Below are 20,609 nucleotides of genomic sequence, written 5' to 3' on the forward strand. Positions count from 1 at the left end.
AAGGTTTTGGGGACATATCCTAATGACAATGAGGAATTAATAATAGTCAAAAGAGGACCTATGACTTCTAGAAGCACCTCTTTTAAATGCACATTCATTTAAAATATATTTTCATTTAATTGTAAATAACATGCATGTTATTATCCAAAAACATTACATTTGCACTTAAGTAAATTTAAGTATATTATTTCTGTAATAAGTACTCTTTATAAAAGCATACTAAAGTGAACTTCTTTTTCACAAGGGTAAGCCCCTTCTAATCATCTGAATCTTACATTTTATACTACCCAGGCGTGAGAAGATAAAACTTTCTATTCCAATTAGTGGTGGGCCGTTATCGGCGTTAACGTGCTGCGTTAACGCGAGACTCTTATCGGGCGATAAAAAAAATATCGCCGTTAATCTATTCTCAAGGTTGGATTGGGAGCTGGGTCTATACTAAGCAAGCTATGATGACTTTCAGCTTGATATTTTATATAACCGACTGGCTGAGGCCAGCCTAACGGACAACGACACTGAACCGAGCTCTCTTCTGCGAAGTTTTCCTCAAAGTCCCTCCTGCACCGGAACGAAAAAATACAAATCGCAGTTTGAAACAAACAACAAGATGTTAAAGTGACCGCGCCTAATTTAGCTACTGGCTGCTGCAATGTTAATCCAAGAAAATGAAAATGAAAATCACTCACTGCTCTTGACTACTTTGTAGTTTTATCAGTCAAACCAAAAGTTATTCAGACACCAGATATATTTTTTGATATATATATAGCAAAACTGTAATAATGTGAGAAATGTTGAAGGTGTCTCAATAAATGTAAGTTTCATTCTATATTTCATTTTTACATTGAAGACTATCCAGTGCTTTTTTTCATTTAATTATTTAGTTTCTGTACCTTGACAACTACAAACTTGAAAAAAAACTTAACCATTGTGTAAATAGCACAAATAAATAAAAATAAACGAACATACAAATTAGACAATTTCAAACAGGGCCCACTGGTACAACCTTCACCGGGTCCCCGTTTGTGCAATGTGGAATTAGTTTACAGCTTTTTCAAGCAGTTTGTGGTGCATTTTGGAAACAGGAGAGCCACATTTCTAATGCACCATCTAGCTTGATAAACCCCTTATCAAAGACTTACTGTTTGTCAATTTTATTTGGGTAACACATCTGTTCTGAATGCCTTCGGCAGAATTCGAATGAGCCATTTTAATCTAGATTAATCTAGATTAATCTAGATTAAATTCAACATCACAGTGAGATTAATCTAAAATAAAAAAGAAATTTATCTATGCACCACCTCTAATTCCAATATAAAGTTTTTGTTTTAACTAGTCACGACCTTCACAAATGCTAGGACACATTTTTACTTGGCTTCTATGTCTTTGACTTTACACTGGGTGGCCCCGCCCATAAAGAAATCTTACAGGCCTAAAATCTATCTCCACATTGCTGTACGGTATATTCAGTATGTTTTAATAGGTTTTGATTGCACTGTATTTTCGCTTTCAGTGTGGACAAGCAAATTATTTGATGCTGTGAATTATACATTAAAAAATATATATTAAAAATATGTAATATATCTCAAGAAAGAATTTCATATTTTCATATTCTCCATTATAATTTTCTCATCCAATGTTAATTGCGTGTTGTAATCAAAAATACTTCACTGTCATTAAGCCTTTTTTTTGTTTTACATTCAGCATGGAATCAAATGCAATGTCAGTGTTAAAAGATGGTATAGATGATCCTCAGTGCTCTGCTATGAAACACTGTACTGCATTCGCAGAATTGTCAGAAAACTGTCAGGTCTAATAAAATCGGACATTTTGACCGCATTGTTGTTAGTGATATTTTGTGGATGCTTACTGTATTACCCCGCTTCTGTCTTTTTATTAATTCTTTCTTTCAAACTTCTACATATCTACACAATAGCATTCAAGTACATTTATGCACATAGTAAGCAAGCAGAAAGATCAGCAAAATCGCAGGAGCCAGGTAAACATGAACCAATTTTCTTACATACATACAAAGAGGGTTATCCGATACAGATAATGAAGGATGATGATTGCTGGTAGCATGTACAGTGACAGCCAAGGGTGTCTCTATCCTATAACTTGTGCTAATCTCTTAATATGCAAACTGCTGTACAAGCACTCAAAGTCACTGCATCTGATTATATCTAACAAAACATGTTAATACATGAGGGAAGATGAATATGCAGATATATATATATATATATATATATATATATATATATATATATATATATATATATATATATATATATATATATATATATATATATATGTCAAGTGATCATCTACAATTTATGAAATGTAAAAACACTTTTAACAGATTAATATTATATATTAATATTTTCAATATAATATAGGAGTCATAGGTTAGATGCCACAAGGGCTGTATCTCAGTAGTTAGAACATTTTGAGTCGAAGGTCCAGCTATATTCAAATCTGTGGCTTCTCTAGCAGTGGTTATCATTGTTGGTTTTTAAAATGTCATTCAAAACTGTAAGACCAAAGAATAGGTTCCTGTCATTCAATATGAAAATTCCAGTTTCACTATATACACTGAGCGGCCACAATATTAAAACTACCTGCCTATGCCTAATATGGTATAGGTCCATCTAGTGTTGCCAAAACAGCTCTGAAGCATGAATGCATGGACTCTACAGGACCTCTAAACATATGTGGAATGTGGCACAAACATATTAGCTGCAGATCCATTAAATCTCGCAAGCTCCGAGGATCGAATTTGTTGGTCCAGCAAATTCAGTAGATACTGGGTAATTTTAAGGCCAAAGTAACACATTCTTAAAACTTTCCTGAACATTTTTTGCTGTTACACATGGTGCATTATCAAGGAATACTATTGCCATGAAAGGGTGTACGTGGTCTGAAACAGTCTGTAGGTTGGTGGGTCATATCAAAGCAACATCCACATGAATGGCAGGGATCAAAGTTTTCCAACAATACTGTCTTTTTCAAATAGTGCATCCTGCTGCCATCTCTTGCCCAGGTTAACAATGCATGTACCCCCGGCCATAAACCTGATCACCAATAGATGATCCATAAGACCAGGTAACCTTCTTCCATTTCTCCATGGTTGAGTTCTGATGCTCACGTGCTCTTTGTAATTGCTTTCAGTGGTGAACAGGGATAATCATGCCACTCTTGACTGTTCTGCTGCTACACAGCCCCATACTGTGATGTTGTACAAACTATGATGTTGTCTGTTCTGACACATATCTATCACAGCGTTGTTTTTCTGAAATCTGAGCCATAGTAGCTCTTCTGTGAAATCAGACCAGCCTCTTTCCCAAGTGTATCAATGAGCCTGACAGTGGTTAAATAGTTTTCCTTTTTGAACTTTTGGTAGGCACTAACCTGCATACTGGGAACATCACAGAACTCTTACCATGTTGGAAATGCTGTGACTCAGTCATCTATCAATTCAATTAAAGTTTATTTGTATAGCGTTTTTTACAATACAGTTTAATGTAAAGCAACTTTAAAGAAAATTAAGTTTCTACATTACTTAGTAGTAGCTTTTCAGTGGTGATTGTCAGTTTATGTGCAGATGGCAGAAATGTACAGAAAAATCAATAAAAGATGTAATCAAACAGACGATGAACACTATTAACAGCAATTATTATATCATGCAATAAAACTTATAGCAAAATTTGGTAGTTATGTATGTTGTTTCAGGGTTAGCATCATCACCTCTGTTAACACCTCTGTTTATCAATTTGCACTGGCTTCCAATAGCTGCTCGCATAAATTTCAAGGCATTGATGTTTGCCTACAAAACTACCACTTGGCTCTGCACCCATGTACCTAAATTTGTTAATTCAGACTTATGTGCTCTCTAGAAGCTTGCATTCTGCAAGTGAACGTTGCTTGATTGTGCCATCCCAAAGAAGCACAAAGTCACTTTTACGGACTTTTAAATTAAATGTTCCCTCCTGGTGGAATGACCTCCCCAACTCAATCTGAGCAGCTGAGTCCTTAGCCATCTTCAAGAATCGGCTTAAAAGTCCATGATACGTGTACTGTGTTAACCTAACTGAGACTTGTTATAGCACTCATATATCATTGCTCTTTTTGTTGTTTTTGATTGCTTCCACTGTCCTCATTTGTAAGTCGCTTTGGATAAAAGCGTCTGCCAAATGAATAAAATGTAAATGTTAATAATTTAGTATATAATAATAGACTGGAGCTTGTGTGGCAAAACAGAGAAACAAATAGAGACATAATTAGCATAGCTGCTGTTCCAACCTAGTAAAATTAATTAGTTTAACTCAAGCTAAAGAATAATAATGTGTAATAATTTTGATTAGATATAACTGCAGTCCAAAATTATGAGATACATTATTTAAATGCTTGGCCAAAGAGATGTTTTTAATCTAGATTTAAACAGAGAGTGTGTGTTTGAACCTCGAACATTATATCAGGAAGTCTATTTCCAGAGTTTGGGAGCCAAATGCGAAAAAGCATTAGTGGACTCCTTTAGTGGACTTTGCTATCCTAGGTACTACCAAAAGTCCAGCGTTTTGTGACATTAGGGAGCATGATGGCTCGAAAGGTGGTAGAAGTCTAGCTAGGTACGCAGGAGCTAAACCATTAAGGGCCTTATAGGTAAGTAATAACATTTTGTAACTCATATGGAACTTAATAGGTAGCCAGTGCAGACACTGTAGAATTTGGGTAATATGATCATATTTTCTTGACCTGGTAAGGACTCTAGTGTCACAGTGTCTGGGTTGTGTTCCCTGGGTGTCCACTAGATGTCCTCTTTTCCCACGGTGTCTGTCACTTCATTAATCACATTCCTCACGTCCCTGCTTAATCATTGCACCCAGCTGTCACTGGTTATCAATCATTGCACTCAGTCATTTCCCCATTAGCGTTTGTCTCTTCCTGTGTATTTAAACCCGGTCTGTCTTAGTATGTGTCACGGAGTCCTTGTTGAATGTTTAATTCATGTTAGTCAGTTCTTGCTCTTGCCTTGTGTTCATGTCTTCTTGTTTTGTTTATGTTGGATTTGTTGTATATCGACCCCTGCCTGGACTGTTTACTCTTTGGATTGCCCCTTTAATAAAGACTTACCTGCAATTGGTTCTATCTCCGTGGTTTCCTGTATCACCAATTGTGACAGAAGGACTCCGTCACTGCAAGAGCCAGCGGTATGTCGGCTTATGTCTCCTCACCAGCCACAGTGCAGGAGAGGAATGGATTTGAAGGAACTCGCCTGGTGGTTTTCCGGGGAACCAGAGGAGGTCGCTGAGGAGGGAGTGGTCAAGAGGATACTCATCACCGCTCTCAAACAGGGCCGCCCTTTGACCCGGGGCTCGTGTGGGATGGATTAGAGATGGGATGGATTAGCCCACGCCACAGCCCAAGATGGTCGCCAGCCCAGCACCACAGCCCAAGATGGTCGCCAGCCCAGCACCACAGCCCAAGATGGTCGCCAGCCCAGCACCACAGCACAAGATGGCAGCCAATCCAGCGCTACTGCACAAGATGGCCGCCAGCCCAGCACTACAGCACAATATGGCCGCTGACCTGGCGCCAAGGCCCAAGATGGCCGCTCGTCCAGAGTCATGGCCCAAGATGGCCGCCAATCCAGCGCCACAGCACAAGATGGCTGCAAGCCCAGTGCCACAGCGCAAGATGGCCACTCACCCAATGCCAATGCTCAAGTCGGCCACCGATCCAGAACCACGGTCCAAGATGGCCGCCCGTCCCGAGTCATGGCCCAAGATGGCCGTCAATCCAGCGCCACAGCCCAAGATGGCCGTCAATCCAGCGCCACAGCCCAAGATGGCCGTCAATCCAGCGCCACAGCACAAGATGGCTGCCAGCCCAGTGCCACAGCACCAAATGGCCAGCTGTCCAGAGTTATGGCCCAAGATGGCTGCTTGCCCAATGCCGCTGCACAGGATGACAGTCACAGCTGACCCTCTGTCGAGTCGAGTCGAGTCAGTTTCCTGTTGACTCCCCAGAGTCGAGTCAGTTTCCTGTTGACTCCCCAGAGTCGAGTCAGTTTCCTGTTGACCCCCCAGAGTCGAGTCAGGTTCCTGTTGACCCCCCAGAGTCGAGCCAGGTTCCTGTTGACCCCCCAGAGTCGAGCCAGGTTCCTGTTGACCCCCCAGAGTCGAGCCAGGTTCCTGTTGACCCCCCAGAGTCGAGCCAGGTTCCTGTTGACCCCCCAGAGTCGAGGCAGGTTCCTGTTGACCCCCCAGAGTCGAGCCAGGTTCCTGTTGACCCCCCAGAGTCGAGTCAGGTTCCAGTGAACTCTCCAGAGTCGAGTCAGGTTCCAGTTGACCCCCCAGAGTCGAGTCAGGTTCCAGTGAACTCTCCAGAGTCAAGTCAGGTGTTCGTGGACCCTCCAGAGTCAGGCCTAGTGACCGATGACCTTCCAGAGTCAGGGCTAGTGACCGATGACCTTCCAGAGTCAGGGCTAGTGACCGCTGACCTTCCAGAGTCAGGGCTATTCACCGCTGACCTTCCAGAGTCAGGGCTAGTGACCGCTGACCTTCCAGAGTCAGGTCTAGTGACCGATGACCTTCCAGAGTCAGGGCTAGTGACCGCTGACCTTCCAGAGTCAGGGCTAGTGACCGCTGACCTTCCAGAGTCAGGGCTAGTCACCGCTGACCTTCCAGAGTCATGGCTAGTCACCGCTGACCTTCCAGAGTCAGGGCTAGTCACCGCTGACCCTCCAGAGTAAGGGCTAGTCACTGATGATCTTCAAGGACTGAGTCAAGTCACTGGTGGTCTTCAAGGACTGAGTCAAGTCACTGGTGGTCTTCAAGGACTGAGTCAAGTCACTAGTGGTCTTCAAGGACTGAGTCAAGTCACCGGTGATTTTCATGAACAAGGGCTAGTCACCGCTGACCCTCCAGAGTCAGGGCTAGTCACTGATGATCTTCAAGGACTGAGTCAAGTCACTGGTGATCTTCAAGGACAGAGTCAAGTCACTGGTGATCTTCAAGGACAGAGTCAAGTCACTGGTGGTCTTCAAGGACTGAGTCAAGTCACCGGTGATTTTCATGAACAAATGCAAGTCACCACTGATCTTCATGAACAAAGGCAAGTCACCATTGATCTTCATGAGCAAATACAAGTCACCAATGATCTTCATGTACAGATGCAAATCACCAATGATCTCCATGAACAAATGCAAGTCACCAATGACCTTAAGGAGCAGAGTCAGGACACCAATGGTCTTCAGGAGCAGAGTCAAGTCAGCATTGATCTATATAAACACCGTGGGACTACTGGAGCCTTTCCTCATCTAAGCTGGATCACCAGAGTCTTTCCTCGCCTCTGCAGAACTCCCAGAGCGCCCGACTGATCCTGTCACGGCCACGGAGACTACTCTTAACGAGTTCAGATTCTTGGTTTCAGACTTGCCCAACCAGACTCATCCTCCTGTTGCTCCACCCACACGGATGTGGTGGTCTTCTGCTCCGCCCTGGGGGACTCCAGTCTCTACCACACGGACGTGGTGGTCTTCTGCTCTGCCCTGGGGGGCTTCCGCCCTGACCACCCGGTTGTGGTGGTCTTCTGCTCCGCCCTGGGGGACCCCGGTCTCCACCACACGGACGTGGTGGTCTTCTGCTCTGCCCTGGGGGGCTTCTGCCCTGACCACATGGTTGTGGTGGTCTTCTGCTCCGTCCTGGGGGGCGTCCGTCCCGACCACACGGTGGTGGTGGTCTTCGGCTCCGCCCTGGGGGGCTTCATTCCTGACCATACGGCTGTGGTGGTCTTATGCTCCGCCCCAGGGGGCTTCATTCCTGACCATACGGCTGTGGTGGTCAGGGCGGAAGCTCTGGGGGGCTTCATGTTGTTGTTGTTGCCTTTTGTTTTTTTGTTCACTCCTGTCCCTGTTCCTCTCTGTTAACCTGGCCCTCCGTCCCTCCCCCTGAACCTCCTCCAGTCCACCTCCCTCCTGGTCTCCCTGTTTTGTGTTTACACTTCTGGTGTCTGTTCCCCATGTTTTTTTTTGTTTTTTTTTTCTGGCCCTCCGTCCCTCCCCCTGAGCCTCCACCTGTCCGCCTCCCTCCTGGTCTCTGTGTTGTGTCTTGTTGTGGTAGCGTCTGGGAGCCGCTCCTTAGAGGGGGGTATTGTCACAGTGTCTGGGTTGTGTTCTCTGGGTGTCCACTAGATGTCCTCTTTTCCCACGGTGTCTGTCAATTCATTAATCACATTCCTCACGTCCCTGCTTAATCATTGCACCCAGCTGTCACTGGTTATCAATCATTGCACTCAGTCATTTCCCCATTAGCGTTTGTCTCTTCCTGTGTATTTAAACCCGGTCTGTCTTAGTATGTGTCACAGAGTCCTTGTTGAATGTTTAATTCATGTCCGTCAGTTCTTGCTCCTGCTTTGTGTTTGTGTCTTCTTTTTTTATGTTGGATTTGTTGGATATCGAGCCCTGTCTGGACTGTTTACTCTTTGGATTGCCCCTTTAATAAAGACTTACCTGCAATTGGTTCTATCTCCGTGGTTTCCTGTATCACCAATCGTGACATCTAGATGCTGCATTTTGGACAACCAGTAGCTTGTTTATTGAAGATGTAGGACAACCACCTAGCAGTGCATGACAATAGTCCAGTCTAGAGGTCATGAATGCACAAACTAGCTTTTCTGCATCAGAAACAGGTGACATGTTTCATAGCTTGGCAATGTTTCTAACATCGAAGAATGGTGTTTTAGTAATATGAGAAGCATGGTTTTCAAAATAAAAGTTGCTGTCTTATATAACAGCCAGACTTTTGACTGTAGATGAAGTAACAGTACATCCATCTAGTTGCAATTTGGTCCATTAAGTAATATCTCTGTCTTATCAGAATTTAATAGGAGAAAATTATTGGTTATCCAGTCTTACATTTTTAACACACTCTGTTAGCTTAGATAATTTAGAAGTTTCAACTGGTCTTATTGAGATATATAGTTGAGTGCCATCAGCATAACAGTGGAAACTAATCCAGTATTTTCTAATAATATTACCGAAGGGCAACATGTATATTGAAAATAACAGAGGACCTAGGATAGATCCTTGTGGCACTCCATATTTTACTGGTGATAAATGATATGACTCCCCATTTAAACAAAGTTGTAGCGATCAGACAGACAGGATCTAAACCATCTTAAATATACCTGTAAAGTTTTGTAATCGATCTATGAGTATGTCATGATCTATTCTATGGTGTCGAGATCAGCACTAAGAACAAGTAAAACTAGCAATGAGATGCAGCCTTAATCTGACGCAAGAAGCAAGTCATTTGTAATTTTAACAAGTGCAGTTTCTGTGCTATGGTAGGGCCTGAAACCTGACTGAAATTCTTCATACAGATAAAAATCTTTTGCAAGAAGAAGCACAAATTAGCAGACACAACTTTTTCTAAAATTTTAGACATAAATGGAAGATTTGAAATGGGCCTATAAATGGCAGTTTACTAGGATGGTGGTTTCTTTATAAGAGGCTTAACAATGAGTTAATAATTGAGAAGCAGTTCTTCTGCTACAGGTAACAGCTCTTTTAGTAATTTAATGGGTACAGGATCTAATAAACATGTCATTGGTTTAGATGGAGTGATAAGTTTATTTAGCTCTTCCCGTCCTGTAGTTGTAAATCACTGCAGATTATCTTTGGGTGCGATGGATGAAACTGAAGTATTATTAGATGCTGAAGAATCTACATTTGTTATTGTATTTCTGATGTTATCTATTTTATCAGTGAAGAAATTCATAAAGTCATTACTATTAAACTATGAGGGAATATTTAAATCGGGTGGTGTCTGGATATTTGTTAATCTAGACACTGTGCTAAATATAAACCTTGGATTGGTTTGGTTATTTTCTATGAGTTTGTGGATATGCTCGGCCCTGGCAGTTTTTAGAGCATGTCTATTGCTGGACACACTGTTTTTCCACTCAATTCTAAAAACGTTCAAGTTAGTTTTTCTCCATTTGCGCTCAAGACTATGGTTGCGTCCGAAATCTCATACTTAATGAGTAGGTAGTTAATTTCAATGAGTACCTACTTAACGAGCGTTAAAAGAGTATGTACTAAACAGCCAAATCTCGTTGAGTATGAATGCGGTCCGCCATGTTTACATTATCATGTGACCTATGACGTTATTACAAGCGTTACAGCTTCAAAGATATGATTGACTGCTCCAGCTCTTTCTTTAGCTCCCCCCACAAAGTTTATTAAAACTTGTTCCTGAAAAATGTATAATTTTATTTGGAGACAAAAAGCTCATTATATTAACAAAGTTGACATTGTTAAATCTTATGAACAAGGTGGTTTGAATGTGATTGAATTTGAAAACATGAATATTTTGCTAAAACTCAAATGGCCAAAAATGTTTGTATATAATGAAGATAGTTTTTGGTTTACAATTCCCTCAGCTCTGTTTCAAGAATTTGGTGGAATTCAATTATTTTTGCTCAATTGTGATTTTGATTTAACGAAACTCCCGGTGAAACTATCAACATTCCATCAACAGGTTCTCTTATATTGGAAATTGGCACATAAACACAATTTTACACCTCATACTGTTTCTATCTGGAACAACAAATATATACTGCACAGGAACAAATCTTTATGTTTAAGAATTGGCTAAGCAGAAGTTTATGGTCGGTGAAGAATCTAATGGATGAAGAGGGTAACCTCTTAGACTATATGCTTTTACAATGAAGCATGGATTTACCTGTCACCCGAAGGATTTCTTCATTTATTAATGCAATACCTTCTGGCTTAAAAATGCTGATGAGATGCTCCCTTTCTTATGCTAAAGTTAAACCAGCTCTTCCTACTTTATTAATTGGAGATATTAATTTTAAAAGTGTTCATTGCACTAACAAGTATATAAGACAGATCGTCTTAAAAACATGTTATCCCTGTCAAATTAAAAGAAACAAGCTAGATAACATGTTTAGTAAGAATACTGTAAAATTTCTTAGAACAGCTTATTTACATTTTCCTATTCCCCCGAAAGCAAAAGAAACACACTTCACAATTTTAAATGAGATTTATCCCTCTAATAAATTCTTAAATCAAAAATTTAAAATAGATACTGTCCCCTGTTCCTTCTGTAATACCCATTCTGAAGACAATGACCATATCTTCTTTACATGCAATTTTTTCCAAAGTCTTCTGGATATCAGTTCAGAACTGGTTGATAGAAAAAGAGGTGGTTGTTGATGGTTTTGCTTTTACTTTACAACATCTTATTTGGTATTCCCAAAGATTGCTATGTTAATTTTTATTTGATTAATAACATTGTAATAATGGCAAAATATTTCATTCATAAATGTAGATTCTTTAAGTCCCTCTCATTATTTGTGGTGTTTAGAAATGATCTAAAGTGTTATTCTAAAGCCCTTGAGAGAATGAGAGGTGGGAGTGCGATGAAGCTGCTTGATCTTTTGATTTCATATTATTTGGTGTGATGTTGTCCCTTAATTTAATTTAATTTGTTTCTACTTTTTTATTTGTATTTATCTGAATAAGTGAGATGTAATTGATAGTTTTTTTTTATTATTTTAATTTTTTTATCCTTTGTAAGTAATTTTTTTTGTTAAATTGTGTTGAGCCTATCATTCGATATCTTTATGTCCTGTAGTAGGAATGCAGTTGCCTTGGTTGTATGTATAATTTTGTATTCAATAAAAAAAAAAAATAATAATAAAATTCTTGTTGAATACACAGATGCCATTTTATTGTTATTGTAGTTTAACCAATACATTTTGCATTGTTTTTATATTTTAACTTTCTTGAAATGACCCGCAGTTTAATCCTTATTAAACACCTCATAGCATCAGTAACTGCACAACCATACCTAGTACGGGTTTCCTCAGCGTTTGCAATATTTGTAATATCTGCACAAAGGAGACCTTAGATCTCGCCTTAGGAGAAGATTGTTGATTTTACATTTTAAAAATGTAAGTATTACTACTTAAGAATTAAGATTACCTCAGAAAGCAATTCTAGCCCACCCCAACACTTATCAACAATAATAATTATAAATGGTGACTAATAATTATGTATTTTTTGTAAAACAAACAAATTTTAATTAGTTTTTTTTTTCTAATGCCAGAGCTATGCATGAGTTCAAACAAGACAAATGCAGATAAATACATCTAAACATTCAGTCAAGTAATGAATGAATGCATGTGTTAATGAAACAATTAGGCTATATTTTATTTACTGACAACAACAGGAGACATGAATAAACAAGTAAAATAATAAATAAAAGTAACCGTCACAATAAATAAATACAAGTCAACAACAGATGAAACAAAGCTTTATTCAAACATTGTTCTGTTTTTTAGTTTACAGATGGTGAACATCCTTCCATCACGACCCTCACTGCTGCAATGAGACTGAATCTGTTCATGGATGAGGGAGGGACATCGAGACTGTACTTGTCTGAGTGCACAGAGAGGATGAGGAAGACCATGATGAAGACCCTGAGCCACACAACCCTGAACAAGAGCAGGAGAACATGTGTGGGACAATCTGACTGCTGCTGTGTCTGCTCCAAACATCTGTGTCTTCTCACCATGAGCACCACTACCTGGAAAAAATGTACACAGAGTTAAATGCTTTACATCATGTTGTCAGCATTGTATGTATTGCTAAACTTAATTTCATATTTTTACAATTGCATGTTAATTTGATATGAACAATGGTGGGGAAGTTGTGGCCTAATGGTTAGAGTTGGACTTGCAATCGAAGGGTTGTGAGTTCGAGTCTCAGGCCGGCAGGAATAGTAGGTGGGGGGAGTGCATGTACAGTGCTCTCTCCACCTTCAATACCACGACTGAGGTGCACTTGAATCCCCAACTGCTCCCCGGGCGCCGCAGCATAAATGGCTGCCCACTGCTCCGGGTGTGTGTTCATGGTGTGTGTGTGTTCACTGCTGTGTGTGTGCACTTTGGATGGGTTAAAAGCAAAGCACAAATTCTGAGTATGGGTCACCATACTTCGCTGTATGTCACTTTCACTTCACTTTATAGCTTCATTACTTCTATGGTGTAATGAAGTGGACTGGTCAGCAGAAGGTTGCTGGATCAATCTCCACCATGTGTCTTTACTCCAGGTGCTCCAGAGGGATTGAGGTCCTGTAATAAGAGCACTGTAAGTCACTTTAGATAAAAGTGTCTGGCAAATGAATACATGGAAATTTATTAAGCATTTTGTGAATGCTTTTTTGTGTCTTGGGCACAAATGCTCAATAAAGCTGCTTATTTCTTAAAGCTTTTTTCTTCAAGGTGCTGCTATAATATTAATGCATGCATATATTTCATACAGTTTCTATTTGGGGTTTTAAAGGGTCAGGTTATCTAAACATAAAAATTCAGTCATTAATGACTTGCCTCCATTTTGTTAAATCCTTTGCCTGAACATTAAAGGTGATTTTGGTCATGGTTCACCTGCTGGTTTGTGTTCATACAGTATCAGTCAATGGAGCCTGACTTTCAGATTCTTCAGGACATTATTTGATGATGCTTAAGAAGCTTCTGAAACTCCAGTTTCATTCACTGATGTTGTATGAACTGAAACCAGCAGAAAAAACTCGTCTTTCGCTACATGCTCTCGCTGGATCTGGGGTCATTGAGGATGAAGAGACCACAGCAACATCCGGCTCAGGTGAAGCAGTAAGAGCAGGAGAGATGGAGCGTCTCATCCATGACACTCAACCATTTCAAGGATGCTGCTGTGGTCTTCTCCATCCTCAGTGCACACAGTAGTGTGCAGACATTTCAGATCCTGCAAAGATGCACAAACACAAAAAAGCAGTCATTTTAACAGCACAGTGTCATTTCATTTCTGTATTAGTAGTAACAGAATGATCTTACTTAATATTTTGGTTTCAGGTTTTTTTCCACAGATGCTGCTGTCAACACAACAGATCTGCATCAAATGTACTGCAACCAAGAATCAGAAATGCTGTAATAACTGTTTAAAATAATTAAAATAAACTACAACTTAAAATTTAAAATATGTTTTATGGATGACAGTAGTGTACTCACTGAGAGACTTTGATGGCATCATTCCTTCATCAGTCTCTCTTCATCAGATAATCACGTGTGTCTCATCTGTCCCTGTAACATCCAGTCAAGAGTCAGTCTCTGTCATTTATCTGTGATATACTGTATTAACATGTTGAGCTAGATGCTGATTTCCACTTTTTATCCAACACAAGAGTGCCACAATTTATCAACAATACTAATGGTCAAATGAAAGAGATAACTTATGTTTACTTTAAGGGTTGGTTCACCCAAAAATTAAAATTATGTCATTAATAACACCCTCATGTTGTTCCAAACCAGTAAGACCTCCATTTATCTTCGGAACAGAGTTTAAGATATTTTAGATTTAGTCCGAGAGCTCTCAGTCTATCCAATGGAACTGTGTGTACGGTATACTGTCCATTAGAGATCGACTGATATGGGTTTTTCTATAGCCGATGCCGATGTTTAGAGGTCAGGGTCAGCCGAAGGCCGATATGTGCTGCCGATTTTTAGGGCAGATATCTTGAAGTTTTCCCCTTCATTTGCATGCTAAAATGTCACACTAATAATAAGTGGATCCACAACATTTCTGAACTTATCATCATTTATTCAGCACTGACTTGAACCGTACCGTGCACTGCACAGTATTAAAATGAAAAATGTATCCAAAGTTAACCAAAAAAAAAAAAAAAAAGCTGACCAAGTGTTAAATATAGGTCTATAAGACAGGTAATGTGTATATATATATTGTGACGAGTCAGCTGCCTCCTCCCTGATTGTCACCGGCACCCCGTCCTAAATTGCCGCCCTTCACCAGGCTCCCGACTGGAGTGGGTGTGTGAGAGGAGGGGCGCTGGACGAGTCAGGGCTGGCGGCGTGTGATGGGGCACACCTGATGTGAATGGAGCCTCATCCCCGCCGCTGTTTAAAAGCCCAACGCGCCTTTCCTCGGGAGACCGGTCTCTTCCCCGTGCATGCACACTGGTGTCCTCGTGGGTCCAGGAAGGGTGCGTTGAGGGACTCCCGCGCCACCAAGACGTGAGCTGCCGGACCCGCGATCCGGATGGGAACCGCACCCGTATACACGGCCGACGGGCCAGGATGCCGGGCCGTCCATCCCCTACCAGCGCCACGGCCAACGAGAGAGACGCGGCCGCTAGGAGAAGCCGCCGCCCCTCGCGCCCCGGACTGAGGAGGGGAGCGCGTGCGGCCGCCGGACTCCGCCCCTTGCCTGGACCCTTCCTCGATGAACACTGCCCGACCTACACAAACCCCGCAGCACGACGAGGACACCAGATTCCCTGTTATTTTGGACACTTTCCCCCTTTGGCCACTTTTATTCCCTGTTATTTTATAATTTCTGTTAATAAAAGCCTCTCCGAGGCCTGACGCCACGCCCACTGTGTCTGTCTTGTGCTCCTCCCATGACACTGGTGGAGAATGCGGGCAAGACGGAGCCTAGACAGCGCAGTTGGGAAACATCTGGTGACGTCACTCCCTCTCGCTTGCAAATGTTCGTGAGAACCCGGACTGGGACGGAGGAAAACCGGGGACAGCCTCCCAGCCACAAAAGGGTAAGTGACTTCTGTTATCGTCATTTTGCCCTGTGGTTGGTTGAGGCTGTCACTAAAACCCGGTTTCACTGTCCCTGTTCCGGCGCGCTGCGAGAGGGAGGACCGCCCGGAGAGGAATCCCCGCCCACTCCGACCGTTTGGAGTCTGGTTGAGGATGGTAGCACTCCCGTGTGGGTGGCGCCCTGGGGACGGGGATGTCGCTTGGGAGGGGAAATGTGACGAGTCAGCTGCCTCCTCCCTGATTGTCACCGGCACCCCGTCCTAAATCGCCGCCCTTCACCAGGCTCCCGACTGGAGTGGGTGTGTGAGAGGAGGGGCGCTGGACGAGTCAGGGCTGGCGGCGTGTGATGGGGCACACCAGATGTGAATGGAGCCTCATCACCGCAACTGTTTAAAAGCCCAACGCGCCTCTCCTCAGGAGACCGGTCTCTTCCCCGTGCATGCACACTGGTGTCCTCGTGGGTCCAGGAAGGGTGCGTTGAGGGACTCCCGCGCCACCAAGACGTGAGCTGCCGGACCCGCGATCCGGATGGGAACCGCACCCGTATACACGGCCGACGGGCCAGGATACCGGGGCGTCCATCCCCTACCAGCGCCGCGGCCAACGAGAGAGACGCGGCCGCTAGGAGAAGCCGCCGCCCCTCGCGTCCCGGACCCAGGAGGGGAGCGCGTGCGGCCGCCGGACTCCACCCCTTGCCTGGACCCTTCCTCGATGAACACTGCCCGACCTACACAAACCCCGCAGCACGACGAGGACACCAGATACCCCGTTATTTTGGACACTTTCCCCCTTTGGCCACTTTTATTCCCTGTTATTTTATGATTTCTGTTAATAAAAGCCTCTCCGAGGCCTGACGCCACGCCCACTGTGTCTGTCTTGTGCTCCTCCCGTGACAATATATATACACACATTATAGTCAATATAAGTCAATCATTTACATAAACGTTTTAGAGCATTTAACAAGTAGAATTTTTCAAGTTTGTTGGAACATAAATGTAAACTTAAATATACATTTAATTAAATACAATTTTAGAAATAAAAATCAATTAAACTGAAAAAATAAATGAAAAAAAAGTTTACATTAAAATAGGCCAAGACAAATAAACATATGTTTTGTCTTTTTTTTAATTAACATTAAAGTATTGAATTAAAATATATGAAATCAACTTAAAGAGCACATGGAATAATATCTTCTTTTTAACATAATAGCCCAACTTCTCATCTCCCAGTCTGCTGTGATGAAGTGAGCAGTTATCTGACAGGGAAGCCAAAATGCGCGGGGCGTTCAAGCTCCTCCGTTCCTCCGCTCGACATGACCCACAAAGTGTGAACTGAACATGCAACTTTTTTTCCATTTTTTTTTTTTCATAAAATCAATCTGCGGGTCACGTTTGTGCCAAACCGAAGATATTGATCAGAACGGATCATGGATCAATGATGATCCGTTGCACCATACTATAGTGTAGTTTTAAAACATTGCCGTTGCATTTTAAAATTCAACAACGAGCACCATGAAACCATTTAAAGAGGCGCATTCAGCGGTCTCCTTGACAGAAAACAGTCAACAAAGTAAAATGATCTACAACGTATGGCGCGCTCTCTTCATTTTATCAAATGATCAATCAATCAATCAATCACCTTTATTTATATAGTGCTTTAAACAAAATACATTGCGTCAAAGCACTGAACAACATTCATTTGGAAAACAGTGTCTCAATAATGCAAAATGATAGTTAAAGGCAGTTCATCATTGAATTCAATTATTTCATCTCTGTTCAGTTTAAATAGTGTCTGTTTTTATTTGCAATCAAGTCAATGATATTGCTGTAGATGAAGTGACCCCAACTAAGCAAGCCAGAGGCGACAGCGGCAAGGAACCGAAACTCCATCGGTGACAGAATGGAGAAAAAAACCTTGGGAGAAACCAGGCTCAGTTGGGGGGCCAGTTCTCCTCTGACCAGACGAAACCAGTAGTTCAATTCCAGGCTGCAGCAAAGTCAGATTGTGCAGAAGAATCATCTGTTTCCTGTGGTCTTGTCCTGGTGGTCCTCTGAGACAAGGTCTTTACAGGGGATCTGTATCTGGGGCTCTAGTTGTCCTGGTCTCCGCTGTCTTTCAGGGCAGTAGAGGTCCTTTCTAGGTGCTGATCCACCATCTGGTCTGGATACGTACTGGATCCGGGTGACTGCAGTGACCCTCTGATCTGGATACAGACTGGATCTGGTGGCCACGGTGACCTCGGAACAAGAGAGAAACAGACAAATATTAGCGTAGATGCCATTCTTCTAATGATGTAGAAAGTACGGTGTTATGTGAAGTGTTTCCGGTTCCGGTTTACCTAATTAATGCAGCCTAAAAATCCTTTAACGGATTTGGATATTAAAAGCATATTAGTATGTTATGTGTATGCCAGGTTAAAGAGATGGGTCTCTTAGGAATGAGAGGAATGAGGAATGAGGAATGAGGAATGAGCAAAAGAACCTGCAAAACAGAACAGACTGCATGAGAGAAGAGAACCAATCAGAGCCTGACTTATTGAGACGTGAAGCGAAGGTTTTCAGTTTTTATGAGCTCCCGGGAAGTCGGCATTCGAAGAGGTGATAGGGACTTTAAGCAACAGCCTCTGGTGGAACGGCAACGCCATTCTGGCGTTGTATTGCGCCTGCGCGAATTTAACTGCTACTTTGTGACGTTCTAATTTAACGGTCTACTACGGGAGAACAGCTGATTTGCCGGAGTCGCTACAACGTGAGAGGTTAGGTAAATAAATGTTATGTTTTTAGACTTATTTACATCATACAATATTAAAAACTCCTCTTCTGACAAAAGATTGTCATTTAACGCCAAAAGCAATCCTTCTCTTGCTTTTTTAAATTATATATTTTTTTGGATCTCAATAAATGAATTAATGCTGCGTTGCGCTGTTCTGTTTTACCGTTGCTTAGTGACTTTTACGTTCTTGGCTACAGCGGTGTGACGGCAAACTTCCGGTCGCTGAAGCCGTTCCAATCGCAGCTGTTGCTTAAAGTCCCTACTGTCTAAAAGAGCGACAAAATGTCCACAGCTCACTTCACGTTTGACGACGAACAAAACAAAACAAAGTGTAAAGCACGCAGAGCGCTCATTCGTGGCAAGAACACAACCAATTTGAAAAGACATTTACAGACGAGCCACCCGGACATTTTCTCAAATGTAATTTTACAACGATGTTCTTTTGTTTATTGAGCTAAGCAAAATTGGAATAGTGCAGTGCGTAGATGTTGTAGCATTAAATAATACGAACCGAAAAGTACTGTAAAATAGTCCCTTCTTCAAATTAGATGCGAGCACAATACTAATACGTAATATCATGATAAATACATTTGATTAATACTAATGTTTAGTATATTTTATAATGTTCTACTTGTTGACAATATCACAAATATTTCTATATTAGTCATGTGAAACATGAATGTTCACATCCTATCATTATACATACAAATCTAGCAATATTGTAGTATTTAAAACATACAATATTGCTAGACAAATGAATACCTTATAAAATCTTGTTACTTTTTTTATCCACCTAGCTGCCAACTTATTAAATATTTACTTTAAATGTATGAACTTATTGTTCAGCTCAGCTGTAAGCTTTAAGGTCCTGGACCTAACTTTATTTTTCTTTTATTGATGGTCAATTGGCAGCTAGTTATTGTTTACATTATCATGACAGTGTTTGTTGCTGCATAAAAGCTTTTGAATCGAAATAAAGACACAGTTGTGTTGAAATAAAGTTGAATTTGTGTTTTATATATTTTGTTTAAGTTTGTTTCCTATACCAGCTGTAAAAAATTGTCTAGTAAATCTGTTATTGATTTTAGTCTTATTTTAGTCGACTAAAATACCAAGCAATTTTAGTCGACTAAAATACCAAGCAATTTTAGTCGACTAAAATAAGACTAAAATTAAAACAAATCAGATGACTAAAACTTGACTAAAACTAAAAAGAATTATAGTCAAAAGACTAAGACTAAAACTAAATTAAAATTTCGTGTCAAAATTAACACTGCTTGTGAGAGAGTTCAAAACAAAGCAGTTTGTCATATCCGGTTCGCGAACAAATCATTCGATGTAACCAGATCTTTTTGAACCAGTTCATCAAATCGAACTGAAACGTTTTAAACGGTTCGCGTCTCCAATACGCATTAATCCACAAATGACTTAAGCTGTTAACTTTTTTTTAATGTGGCTGACACTCCCTCTGAGTTCAAACAAACCAATATCCCAGAGTAATTAATTTACTCAACTGAACTGCTGTAAAGAGAGAACTGAACTGAAGATGAACACTGAGCCGAGCCAGATAATGACTCGTTCATGAGTCAAGAACCGTTTCTGTCAGACGTGTCCGATTTGAGAACAGATGAAATGATGATACTGCGCATGTGTGATTCAGCGTGAAACAGACCGACACACAGAGCGTCTGAACCAAACTGATTCTTTTGGTGATTGATTCTGAACTGATTCTTTGCTAATGTTATGAGCGGGTAAACCGAAGGCTTGAATGAAGGGCAATCATCGCCAATGACATCATTACGTAGAGTGCAAAAGAACCGGTGAACCGTTTTCTTCAACCAGTTTATTGAATCGAACTGTCTGAAAGAACTACTGGTGATCCGAAAACCGATGCAACCGGTTCTTGACTCTTGAACGAGGAGAAAGGATCGCCGGAGATACTCGGGAGAGACGATGGAGGAACAGAGAAGAAACTCAGGAGTCTAGGAGAATTGATCAAAAATAGGTAAGTAGCAAGGTTAGTCAATGCAGGTAGCTTAGCAACAGGAATGGTTCCGCTTTGCAGCTAAGAGTGATGAGCCTGACTGACTTGCGACAGTACCCCCTCCTCCAGGGCCCGCTCCTGAGGGCCGAAAACTCTGACTACGTGGTGGTCTCCCTCTGCCCCGAGGAGCTGGATGATCCGGATGGGCTGTGTGCAATTCCTCTAG

The sequence above is a fragment of the Carassius gibelio genome, chromosome B7 (assembly GCF_023724105.1).
Source record: "Carassius gibelio isolate Cgi1373 ecotype wild population from Czech Republic chromosome B7, carGib1.2-hapl.c, whole genome shotgun sequence".
Taxonomy (NCBI): Eukaryota; Metazoa; Chordata; class Actinopteri; order Cypriniformes; family Cyprinidae; genus Carassius; species Carassius gibelio.